The sequence below is a fragment of the Lactuca sativa genome, chromosome 3 (genome assembly GCF_002870075.4).
Source record: "Lactuca sativa cultivar Salinas chromosome 3, Lsat_Salinas_v11, whole genome shotgun sequence".
In the NCBI taxonomy this organism is placed as follows: domain Eukaryota; kingdom Viridiplantae; phylum Streptophyta; class Magnoliopsida; order Asterales; family Asteraceae; genus Lactuca; species Lactuca sativa.
The window spans coordinates 202,996,391-203,010,117 of record NC_056625.2 but is presented as its reverse complement, the minus strand read 5'-3'; the positions used below and the strand labels follow the sequence as shown (position 1 = coordinate 203,010,117).

General features: G+C 36.1%; 1 pseudogene; it reads left to right on the top strand.

Moving 5' to 3' along the window:
- The first annotated feature begins 12,197 nt into the window (after window positions 1–12,197).
- LOC122196268 (NAD(P)H-quinone oxidoreductase chain 4, chloroplastic-like) lies at window positions 12,198–13,229 on the top strand (annotated as a pseudogene).
- The last annotated feature ends 498 nt before the right edge of the window (window positions 13,230–13,727 follow it).

Here is a 13,727-nt window from a genome sequence, read left to right as displayed (position 1 = left end):
ACAGAACTCACAAGAAAAGTACCTACGCATAACATATAGCAATTACAATAGCATAAACTCAACATAAAATAGATAAAGATTACATACCCGCCACGACGTTAGGTGCTGCGCGGACCTCCTCCGCAGTCAGCAGGAAGGGTCTCCCCCTAGTCTTCGGTGCTTCGGCCTTCACTGGCCGGGTCTCAGCAGCTCGAACTGCAGGTGCAGATCCCTGCACTGACCTCTGAAGCTGGGGGCACTCGGCCTTCCGATGGCCGGTCTGGTTGCAATGGAAGCAAACCGAGAACCCCTTCGGACAGTCCCTCGCAAAATGTCCTTCCTTCCCGTATTTGTAGCATACCCCAGTCTTGCACGACCCATCATGGCTCTTGCCGCACTTCCCACAAGTGCCGCCCCTCGAACTGCCCGTCCTCAAATCAGCGGGCTTTGCCCGCTTGGCGGCCGGCTGCGACTGCGCCGGTCGTCGGTCACCCCTCTGCAACTCAGTCTCCTCCCTCGCCTGTGTCTCAAGCTCAATCTCCCTCTTCCTGGCATTTGGCTGGAGCTCGGCAAATGTCTGGTAAGTCGAGTTTGCCACGAACTCACGGATGTCCCTCCTCAAAATACTCAGATAATGGCTCATGCGAGCCTGCTCAGTGGACACCAACTCCGAGCAAAACAGCGCCCGCTCATGAAACATCCTCGTAATCACTGTCACCGACTCTGTCCCCTGCTTGAGGGTCAGAAACTCCTGAGCTAAACGTTCCCTCTCCACCTGGGGAACATACTCGTCACGAAACATCGCAGTAAACCTCTCCCAGGTCACTGCAGTCAGCTCAACTGTAGAATAGCTCGCGGTCACGAATTTCCACCAGTCCTTCGCCCCCAAGCGAAGCTGGTTGAGTGCGAATCGCACCCTCAAGTGCTTCGGACACGAGCACGTATAGAAACACCCCTCCATGTCTGAGATCCACCTCATAGCGGCGATCGGGTCCTGCGTACGATCGAACTATGGTGGTTTCGTGTTGCTGAACTCTCGGTACAGCAACGAATCACCACCCTTGGGTCTTGCAGCAGCAACAGCTGTTGTGGCTACAGCAACAGCAGCATCAGTCAAGGCAGCATAACGCTCGTCAAACGTCTCGATCAGTATGGTCTTAATAGACCCAAACATCTCCGGAATCTTGACTCTGATGGCAGCAGCCACCTCCTCATGGATGATCCAACGGATCTCCTCGTCGCTCACCCCACTGCTCTCGGGGTTGTGGCGTGTCCCGGCCATGATCAACCTCTGAAACACAACATAATAAATATCAGGGATGCTCTCGAGTATTCTCATGCTCGATAACTCAAACATCCTCACTCCTGGTACCCCCAAGGATTCTTACTTGGACTGCGCACCAATCCGTTGTTTTCAATAGTACGGGCCCAATACTATTGTCCACATTGAATCAATATACAATCCAAGTCCTCCTCCTAGGATCCCAAGTCATAAATACTCTACTCTCGCTATGCATTGGCTACCCTCAGTAGACCTATCATGAGCTCCTCACTGCTACCTACTCACTCTCAAAGTATCTCATAGCAGCAGTAATCTCCTAGGCTAACGCATCACAAATCAGGCCACTCTAGTCCTTATAGGAATACCTAGCCTCTCTATCATGCATAAAATAATATCTCATAACTCATAACATATACTATAAGGGTATTTTGGGGATTCACCGTTCGGGCGCTGGTTGACCGTACACACCATCCACTCAGCTCGTTTCCAAAACTTCTTTTTCTTTTTAGAAAATTTGCAGTTTTGGTTGTAAAATTTCTCAAATCCTCGGTTTGAGTTCAAATACGCCCGAAGGTGCATCCGAATCCCTCAAACCAAGGCTCTTATACCAACTTGTAACAACGTAAAATTTCAATTAAATTTTTAATTTTTAAAACCACCAAATGTATATCATATCATAATTTCAAATCCGAAACAACAGTGTTTTCAAAACAAATTCCCAAGATCTCTCAAATGTGACTCCATCGGTGTGAGTGTGTACGAGTCAAGTCGTCGCCTTCCCACAGTCCTCGCTGGTACCTGAGGCATCAAACACAACAACTGTAAGCATAATGCTTAGTGAGTTCCCCAAAATACCACATACCACAAATACGCCATTCGAGGCTAAACCCGACCCTCTGGTCAAGATGTCTCAGCGGGACCCTCCAGTCCTGCAGCTCATCGGACCCTCTGGTCCAGTCATAGCTCATTGGGCCCTCTGTCCCGTTCTGAATCGTTGGACCCTCCGGTCCGGTCTATATAGTCATACAGCATACAAATAACACATAGCATACAATATCATAAATAGCACATAAGACCCTCTAGCCAAACCAGAATACCACTCAAGGTAACGTATAGTGAGAAGACTCACCTCGTGGAAAGTCTAAGATCTCGCGTACTCGCTATCTCCAAAACCCAACGACGACTCTACCTCGCCTAATCATAAAAAAAATATCATTTAATAATCAAGACTTCCACAACTAAACTTTAACCCTTATCATCATCCTCAGAGGGTAAAAGACCATTTTACCCCTCCTTGACCCAAAGTCCTCATGTTGACCAAAACCCTAAAAAGCCAACAAAAGTCAACCCTACGAGTACGCAGGGCGTACTGCTTGATGTACGCGGGGCGTACATCGCCAACCCATGGATCGGGGTCTCCACCCAATACGCTGCGCGTACTGGAAGTTACGCCCAGTATAACCATCAGACTTTAGCATACATCCTTTCTAGTCTTAATCGGTTAAGCCATTACTCCAACTTCTAGATCCGACTCAGTTTATGCGTCTATACCCATAAAGTCAGGACCTTTAAACTTTGGCATGGCTGTAAAGGCTCCAACACTTCATAACATCACTCTATTCCAACTCAAGGACCTAGATCTCATGCATGGTGCAATGCTCACGACCAAGATTGCATTTTTATGAGTCCACAACTCAAATAGACCAGGAATACGAAGGATCTAAGCTTATGGAGACCATTTGCTCAAAAGTCTCCACCTTTGGGACTAAAACCCTATAAAATGGTACATGAAGCATATTACAAGAACTATAGAACAAGATCCGAGCTTTTTACCTTGAAATGAAGCCTCAACCTTTGCTAAGCTCAGATCTACACTTGAGTACCACTTCTAGCCTTCCCCAATGAGCTCCTCTTCTCCTTTGCTACCTAGAAATGGCACCACCAAGCTTAGAATACTGATAAATGGCCTAAGAACGGTTGCACACTCTCTTTAGGGTTTCTTTCTGAGGGATGGTGGCTGAGAAGTCGAGCCACACATTCCTTTTATAGCCCTCCAAATGAATTAGAGTTTTTACGTCTGGACCGGTTACGCCCCGCGTAACCTTGGGTACGCCCAGCGTACCTGAGGGTGAACGCGTCCAAATGAAGCGCACGAGTACGCGCAGCGTACCTCTTGTATGCCCAGCGTACTCGCAAATCATGCAACCCTAAAAAGAGAACATAACAAAGATGAAGGGATAAATAGAAGGGTAGCTGGTTTCCGGGCTGTTACAGGGAAACAACAAATGGACAGAGAAAATGATTATAATCCATGTCTCAGTCCATATGATATCTAGATTGGAGGAATATATGATCCCTTATCTAATGGACATGTCATTTGATTTGTTCAGAGTTTGACAGCGGCTTTAAGAGCTACGATTGCTTGTCGGGATCTTGGAGTCACACTTGAATAATAGTTTTAGACTTATCTAAGTGGGAGACTGTTGGATTAGGTGTCTAAGCCCGTAACTATTATTGGTATGTATTCGACCCAAGAGTAGCATGGTCCATTTGGGTTGAGTATCATCAGGACAATTTGTTAGGATGGACTTTTGAGAGAAGGTTATTTATGGTTTATTAATATATTATAAGTAATAATATATTAATATGAAATCCTATGTTTTAATTAGTATTGATCAAGAATTAATTTGGATTTAATTTAGTGGTCGAAAGAGACTAATTAAATCTATGGGGACAAATTATGATAATTAGTTATATTTATATGTGTTGGGCTTATGATCCATGTTGGACCAAGTTTATGTATGGATACATAAAGATTTCGGCCACATGAACCATGGATCATAAAACCCATGGGTATGGATTTGGGTTATATCCATGACCCTAGAAATCTCACATATAAATAGATACTTCATGGCCCAAAATCGCCACTTGTATCTTTTTAGAGTTCATGGTGTTTTTTGTGTGCATGGAATTCTCTCTCAATCTCATCATTTGTCCATGGTGTTTTGTGATTCCATTTGAGGCTTCCATACTATTGGGGCTAAGGTCTTTAAGGCCAAGTACACCAAGAATTCAAGCTCCATCAAAAGGTATGTCACGCTAACTAGTATATTATGTTTTTTTATGTTAAATGCATGCTAGCTGTAAGATTAATACCTTGGAAACCATTTGCATGTATAATTAATGAAAACATAAATCCAAGGTATTTAGGGTTGTATGTGCACCATAGGATGTTTTAGTATATCAAAACCCAACATAACCATCATACAACCATGAACCATTATCCCCTCTCTCCATATGTACCTCAGCCGAGAGTGGGTTTATGCCACTTTTACCATCTTTTTCTCACTTCCACTTCTTCTCCCCTCCAAGAACAAGGCCGAAATCTCTCAAGAATACCACATCAAGGCTGGTCCTAAGTAATTTGGTAAGCATTTTCATTAATCTTAGGTGTTTCTATACTTTTTTAGGCTAATTTCATCATCTTTAGACACTTCTTCATATGTAAAACCTTTAGGATAAGCATACCTTCAAGAAGCTTGCCAACTTCACTTAAGAAGCTAGGCTCAAAAATATTCATCTTCCCCTTCAAACAATCTGTCAAAAACTAACTCAAGGTGAGTTCATACCCCCACATTTTCAAGCTTTTTTCATGTCTTTAGGGGGTGGGGATACAAGTTAAACTTTGTTTATCACACAAATATTTACATCTTTTTATCCTTATTTTAAAGATAAGATATTGTGTGCATAATCTATGTTATAATATCATAAGAAATTTATGATTTGTAAAACAACATGATTTTTGAAGCTTTTACTAAAACATAACTTTCATAACAAAGGGAGTTCAGCCAAGTTATTTTATGGGTTACAACCTAAAACATAATGTTTTGACCTTACATTTTGAAACTAGAGAAGATAATTACTACATATTTATATAAATGGTTATATAAATGTACTTAACAAACAAACATGTTAAACTATAATATGTATAGTTTATGGAACATACGTACTCTTTCATTACGTTCGGGATACATTGCGGAAGCAAACATATAAACTATAATAGGTATAGTTTATGAGGCATACATACACTTTATTCATTACAGAAAGGCTTTTTATTATTCTACACGTAACTGTCAATATAGCTTTGTGAGACACACTTCAACTACTTTTCTAAGTACCAACAAAAGACCTAACATTATAACCATAGTCTCCTGGAGGGAGAGCGTGACAATTGTGTATAGATCTATTCGAGACTGACAACCGCACACCTAAATTGTTAGCTACAGTTAGGCCGATAGGCTTGGGGTGACAAATGTCGTATCTTTTCCGACGCCTGAAGAACGTCGTATCAGGCCATTCTAGGTCATCAAGCATGGTTATAATAACTCACAATTTGGCATTAAAAACGATTAGTGTATGAATATATAGATAACTTCAGCTAGTTTTATTTAATAGTAATATTACAATACATTATTATACATTACAAATGGTGAATCCAGACTCACATTAAAAAGGATTACATACAAATACAATTACAGTATACTATTTTCTAGTATAGTACAACTTACATTTTTTATAGGACCATTATCGTTCTATCTATAATTCCTTAGTGTATGCGTTAGGGTTATATAAAATGAAGAACCGATAGCAGTCGAATGTATGATTTCCGCTTTACTTCCTATTCCTTGTTTGGTTATGGTCTTAGAGCAGAATCATTCAGTCGACTGTTTGTTCAATCTAAATTATATATAACTTGTATACAGTAAGTGATCATAGAAGGAACCAATAAGAGTTACACTACTTACATGAATTTCATACTTCACATCACAACTTTTAAGCATAAGAAAACTTGTACATTTTTGGTCTTAGGACCTAAGACTACATTTCATTTCCAAAAAAATATTGGATTTTCTGGAAACATACATTATTATCTTGCAAGGAAAAGATGCAATAGAAATACATACATCTACATCTCATTTAAGGAAATATTGGATTTCTAGAAGTATACAAATCATTTTACGCGATAACGTTACAAATCTTTCTCACACAAAAACGCTTATGAACTCACCAACTTAATTGTTGACACTTTTCAAAATCACTTGTATTCTCTGGAAACCAGTAGACAGGTATTTAACCTTTCTTAAGGGTCGGCGTCATCATTTCAAGCTTTCTACTTTTCAGTATTTCAAGCTTTCTACTTTTCAATATTTGTATTTAACTTTTGAACAAACAAATGATGTAAACTTGAATTCTCAATGTATGAATGTTTGTTTTGCTATGTTTCAATTATATTAAATTGTTACTGTGACAACCCGAAATTTTTGGATCAAGCAAGGTCTAAATTGTAACCCTACTACAATGAAACCCGTGAAGACTAAAAGGGCATACGTGCTTATACATGGAAGTATACACATTGGAAGTCACATACAAGGTAATCCCTTAAAAGTAAACAAGGTTATCAAGGCAAAACTAGACAAATGGATTTGATTAAGAATCAGATGATATAGATACAAGAACTTGTAATTTTGTCACAAACTTGAGCACTCAAACTACAAGCCCAACATATTAGAGTTCTTATAAACTAAGACCATAAACCCTTTAGGGGAGAACCTTTGGCCGTGACCTACCCTAGAAACCCAATGTATAGTCGTGAACATCTTAAATGGGGTAAGTTAGGGCATAAACTACTTTAGGAACAATGCTAGGGCATAAACACCTTTGGTGGACCATCTTAGGGCGTAAACTACTTAGCGAATCCATGCTTTGGACGTAAACACTATACTAGGAAGTATCTTAGGCATAAACACCATCCTCGGGAGCATCTTGGGTGTAAACACCTTAGTGGACCACACATGGGACAAAAACTCAAAAGGTAACTCATCTTAGGTCGTAAACACATGTGGTTCCGCCTATGATTGAATGTTTTGAGGTGTTTACGGATTAGCATTGAGGAAAAGACAAATACAGTGAATAACAAAGCAAGATCCCCCACTAACCCAAGCAAACATCATATCAACTTTCACCCTCTTATCAAGGAACATAAACCCTTCCTTCCACCCCCACATCCTTCTTATTCATTTATTGAGAACTCCCAAATTTGCTCTATGAAAATTCACACTTCAAGTTTTTAGAATACTAACTCCCTCAAGAGATCTATTAAGCCCGGTAAGTAAGTCAAAACTTGGCTAGCGATTATATACCTTTTCTTGATAATATCTTTTATTTACACATAAATTTTATGTGTTAACAACTCTGGGGTATCATAATCTTAAAAATTTCACCAAACTCTTCAAGTGTTAGGACATGAAAACTTCTCAACATCTCTTCAAATCATCCACCAAACCAAACCAAGGTGAGATTCATACCCCCATATTTTTCAAGCTTTTCTATGTTTTAGGGGGGGGGGAATACAAGTCAAACTCTGTTTATTCCACAAATAACTACACGTTTTTCATCTTTATGATAAGGATAAACTATTATTTGTACAAGTTATGGTATACTCTAGTTTTGGTATAAATATTGTGATATGTATATGTATATTACAAAACTAACATGATCAATGTTAGAAAATCATAAGAAAAGCTAAGATCTGTAAACTACATGGCTTTTGAGAACCTTATTGAAAGATACATTTACTAGTAAACTGTGGTACTGTATAGTCATTTACTAATCTAGTGGGTTTAATACACAAGTACTATGTTTTGATTTCATATATTTCAAGTTGGAACACACCTGTACATTTATATAAAAGGGTATATAAATTATTTCAAACCAACAAGATAAATTATGATCGGTATAGTTTTGAAGTCACGAACTACGTTTTCAAAGACACTTTTAATCATTTAAAGGTATAACTATCTTGTTTTTACAAGAAAAGGAGTCATAGTTCACGTAAATCTATTAAGGCTCTTATGAGACACCTTTAGTCGTACCTACCTAGCATACGTGGTAAGTCCAGTTAGATATAATCAGAGTCTCCTGGAGGGAGAGAGGGAGTTTGTATATAGATCTATATGGGGTTGACATCCCACACCCGAGCTGTTCGCTACAGCTAGACTAGGCTAGTCTAGGGTGACAAATATCTTTCAACGAAACTGACGCCTGTAAAACGGCAAACCAGGCACTCCATCATATTAGTATGGTTATAACGACTCACATAGGGATAATAAACAAAACGATTTTTGGTTTACGAGAAGCTTATACTTCATTAGTTTTATTAAAAGAAATGAAATTATAAACTATTTTCTTTATGATTTTCACCTCCATCTTGGTCTTGGGATTTTAAGACTTGGTTTACCGAAAGCTTATACTTCATTAACTTTATTAAAAGAAATGAAGTTATAAACTATTTTCTGTATCATTTTCACCTCCATCTTGGTCTTAGGATTTTAACACCTGGTTTACCAAAAGCTAATACTTCATTATATGTATCAAAAGAAATGATGTTATAAACTATTTTCTGTATGATTTTCACCTCCATCTTGATCTTGGGATTTTAAGACCTGGTTTATTGAAAGTTTATATTTCATTAGCTTTATCAAAAGAAATGAGGTTATAAACTATTTTCTGATTTTCACCTCCATCTTGGTCTTGGGATTTTAAGACCTGCTTTACCAAAAGCTTATACTTCATTAACTTTATTAAAAGAAATGAGGTTATAAACTATTTTCTGTATGATACTCCCTTCCATCTCGGTCTTGGGGTATAAGACCACCGTTCACCTTTAAGAAAATATTCGATTTTTTGGAAAGATACTTTATTACTTTATAAGGAAAAGAAACAAAGGATATACATGCATTTATTCACGATTTTAGAACGAGACTGCAAACCTTCTTTTTGTAGAAAATATCGGATTTTCTAAAAATACTACGACAACTATTCTAAACATGTGTAAAACTATTTCGTACAAAAATGCTTATGAACTCACCAACTTTTTAGTTGACGCTTATCAAAACGACTTGTATTCTCAGGGATCTAGCAGACAGGTACTCGACCCTTCTTGAGGGGCCGACGTCACCATTTCATGTTAATTACTATTCAGTTAATTGTATTCGACTTTCGAACAATTGTGTTTTGTAAACAACGTAATACTCTAAATCTAAATGTATGAATGTTTGTGTTGCTATATTTCATTACTACTCAATTGTTATGATATTGTACATGAAGTCACTCCATTCGCCCCCAAACGTTTTCGCCGTTTGGGTTTGGGGGTGTGACATTTACGATACTGTACATGAATTCACTCCATCTTCCCCCAGACGTTTCCGCCGTTCTGGTTTGGGGGTGTGACAGATTGGTATCAGAGTATTGTTTATAGTGAACTAGTATATCAAACCATACAAGATATAAAACTATAAATGCAATGGGACTAAAACACTCTGACCAAACAGTTAAACTTTTAAATATAATAATATTTTGTAGAAGTATAGATACATACATACATACATACATACATACATACATACATACATACATACATACATAATTACTTACATACATACATACATACATACATACATACATACATATATACTAGAACAGTGTCATAATAAGAACAAAACAAAAGTATTCAGATAAGTGTGACACTACAATTAAACCTTGCTGTATGTAATCAGGTCTGAGATGAATATAGTCTGATCAACAATATTTATCCGAGAGGTGACTAGCGTATGCCTGGGAGTAGCTGTGGTGAGCAACCAGTCTAAAACTTACCAGCTCTATATACCAAGAAAACTTTAGAACCAAACATAAAGCTTAAAATACTATAGGAGTATTTTATGATACTATAAATAAATCATGTGAACTAAAAACCCTGACTAACAGTTCTATAATTACTTAGTGTATACGTTAAAGTTATATATAATTAAGATTTTATAGACTTAGAATTTGTGATTTCGCTCTACTTCATGTTCCTTGTTTGGTTGTGGTCTTAGAGCAGAATCATTTAATCGACTATCCGTTCGACCTAAATTATATATAACTTTTATACACTAAGTGATCATAGAAGGAACCAGTAAGGGTTACACTACTTACATGAATTTCATACTTCACATCACAACTTTTAAGCATAAGAAAGCTTGTATATTTTTCGTCTTAAGACCTAAGACTACATCTCATTAACAAAAGAAAATATTGAATTTTCTGGAAACATACATTATTATATTACAATGAAAAGTTGCAACAGAAATACATACATCTATAGCTCATTTAAGAAAATATTGGATTTTCTAGAAGTATAGAAATCATTTTACGTGATAACGCTACAAATCCTTCTCACACAAAAACGTTTATGAACTCACCAAGTTAATTGTTGACGCTTTTCAAAATCATTTGTATTCTCAGGAAATCAGTGGACATGTATTTAACCTTTCTTGATGCTCGGCATCGTCATTCCATTATACAAAAATTATTTTCAATAAATATACAAAAAAAAATCTCTATCATAACAAATGACAAAAAAAGACAGTATCTTGGAGATGATTTTGTGTAGATTAAGAGATCTCAAAATAGATACGAAACCAAATCTTGCCAAAAGTATTGAATTATGGGCATAGATTTTATTCCTCTAAAAGCATATATAATCACAACATCACACTACAAAAAAAATCCAGGCTAGTTCACAACATCTTTCTATATCTTTCATAACTATATATGCACATGCATATCTAGATAAACAACAAATAGTGTACGATGTGTGAAGCATCGACCTGGGTTCTTGTTCAGTGTGTGTCACTACAAATTGATTTATACAAAAACCTTCCGATCTCAATGATATATTTGATCTTTACAAAAACTTTATTTACATGTGATGACTAAAAAATGTTAATGTAAAAAAAAAAAAAAAAAAAAAAAAAAAAAAAACCAAAACAAAAAAAGGCTTTCCCCTCCTTTCCTGTTTACAAGTTTTATTGCTCTGTTGCAGTTTTCACGACATATATAGTAAATGATTAGATGACCATTCTCTCTCACATATGTTAATTACTGAATGTTCCAGTTTCTTGATGCGTCTTCTTTGTAGTTTGTTTTGTTTTATAAATATTGAATATTATCACCTTAAAATACTTATACTTTTGTTTTTTGGAACCGGCGAGAAGATATACGAATAATAAAATAACACGACATACGTTAAAGGCCGACAAAAGGAGGTCTCAAGACCATAAGTTATGGGCAAAAAGTTATTAATGTTACCTCAAATTACAAAAACATATGCAAATGTCTTTTGGACCATACCATAATACAAATTAAATAACATGTCTCGTAGTTTTACAATATTTTTTGTTTTATGCTTTAGATATAATCCTATTCTATATTAAATTTGATTAATTTGTTTTTTGTTTTTTGTTTTTTGTTTTTTTTTTCGAAACTTTAACTTGTCATTTTATGTTATAATTTGTTTCTAACTAGTATATGAGCCCATGTTTTGCTGCTTACGTGTTTTTCACATGTATTAGAAATATTGATTAAACTAATATATTTTCCTAAATTGTCATACGTACTTCATAAATTATCAACTCCAAACTAAAACAACTTAATTTTAGTTAACTGGTATTTTTGCTGGAATCTAGTTAAAATAAACTATATAAATTTAATTACGATTTAAATATGAGATGGACTTTAAAATTTTATTAGAAAGTAGTTAAATGTATAGATGTCTAATTACATCATTCAAATATATTTACTAGTAAATACTTAGAAAAAATATAAGATATTGATACGTGAAATGTAACAAAAATGGTATTTTCCTATATTAAGAACGCAAAAGAAAAAACAATTATCCTTGTCATCTTTACCAAGTAGTAAAATCCAAGATTTATTTTGAACAATTTTCCTATTCTAATAAAATGGCCAATTTATTCCCACCTGTCTCCGCAACCTAAAAACTTTCAAAAGTGAACTACCTAATATGGTCCTTTAAATTTTAAAAATTTTGAAATTAAACAATTACTCAGCCACAAAATTTATTTTATACACGGTGGCGGGAGGTTCCATTTTTCTCTTAATGGGAGTTCTGGGTGTCGGTTTATATGGTTCTAGTAAACCAATATTAAATTTTGAAACATCAATGAATCTATCGTATCCTGTGGCTTTGGAAATAATATTCTATATTGGATTTTTTATTGCTTTTGCTGTCAAATTACCGATTCTACCCCTACATACATGGTTACCAGATACCCACGGAGAGGCACATTACAGTACTTGTATGCTTCTAGCCGGAATTTTATTAAAAATGGGAGCGTATGGATTGATTCGAATTAATATGGAATTATTACCACACGCTCATTCTATATTTTCTCCTTGGTTGATGATAGTAGGTACAATACAAATAATCTATACAGCTTCAACATCTCTCGGCCAATGCAATTTAAAAAAAAAAAAGAATAGCCTATTCTTTCGTATCTCATATGGGTTTCATACTTATATGAATTGCTTCTATAACCGATAAGGGAATCAATGGAGCTATTTTACAAATAATCTCTCATGGGTTTATTGGTGCTGCACTTTTTTTCTTGGCAGGAACGAGTTATGATAGAATACATCTTGTTTATCTCGACCAAATGGGCGGAGTAGCTATCCCCATGCCAAAAATATTTACGATGTTCAGTAGTTTTCCATGGCTTCGCTTGCATTACCGGGTATGAGTGGTTTTGTTGCAGAAGTTATAGTCTTTTTAGGAATACTTACCAGCCAAAAATATTTTTTAATGCCTAAAATTGCTATCACTTTTTTAATGGCAATTGGAATGATATTAACTCCTATTTATTTATTATCTAAGTTACGTCAGATGTTCTATGGATATAAGTTATTTAATACTCCAAGCTCTTATGTTTTTGATTTTGGACCGCGCGAGTTATTTGTTTCGATCTCCATTTTTCTACCTGTAATAGGTATTGGTATGTATCCGGATTTTGTTCTTTCACTGTCAGTTGACAAGGTTGAAGGTATTCTATCTAATTATTTTTATAGATAGTTTTCTTAAAATAAAAACTCCTATGATTTTTAACAGTTGGTTGACTAATGAAAAGAAAAAAGAAGAATTTTTATTCTTTTAAATCTTAAATTTTTATTCTCTTAAATCTTAAATAAAGTAAAAACATAATATGAATTTAAATTTTCACCCAATATACTTGGTCTTTGCGAGAACCATGTGAATCACTACACTACTTGACTTGATTCACACGGTTGTCGCGGGTTGACACAAGGTGTTTTATATACACCGTATTCCGTTTGTATTCGTAAGAACTTTTTTGGAATTTAACTAGAGGTTAACGTAAATGAACCATAACTATGTAGCCCTATTCCTAATAGATTTACCCCAAAATAACATATCCAAATTATAAGAAAGCCTAGAGTCGCCACAATTGTGGAATTTGCCTCCTGAAATTTTTTATTTGTTCGAATATGCAAATAAATTGTGAATACGATCCAATTAATAAAGGCCCGAGTTTCCTTTGGATCCCAACTCCAA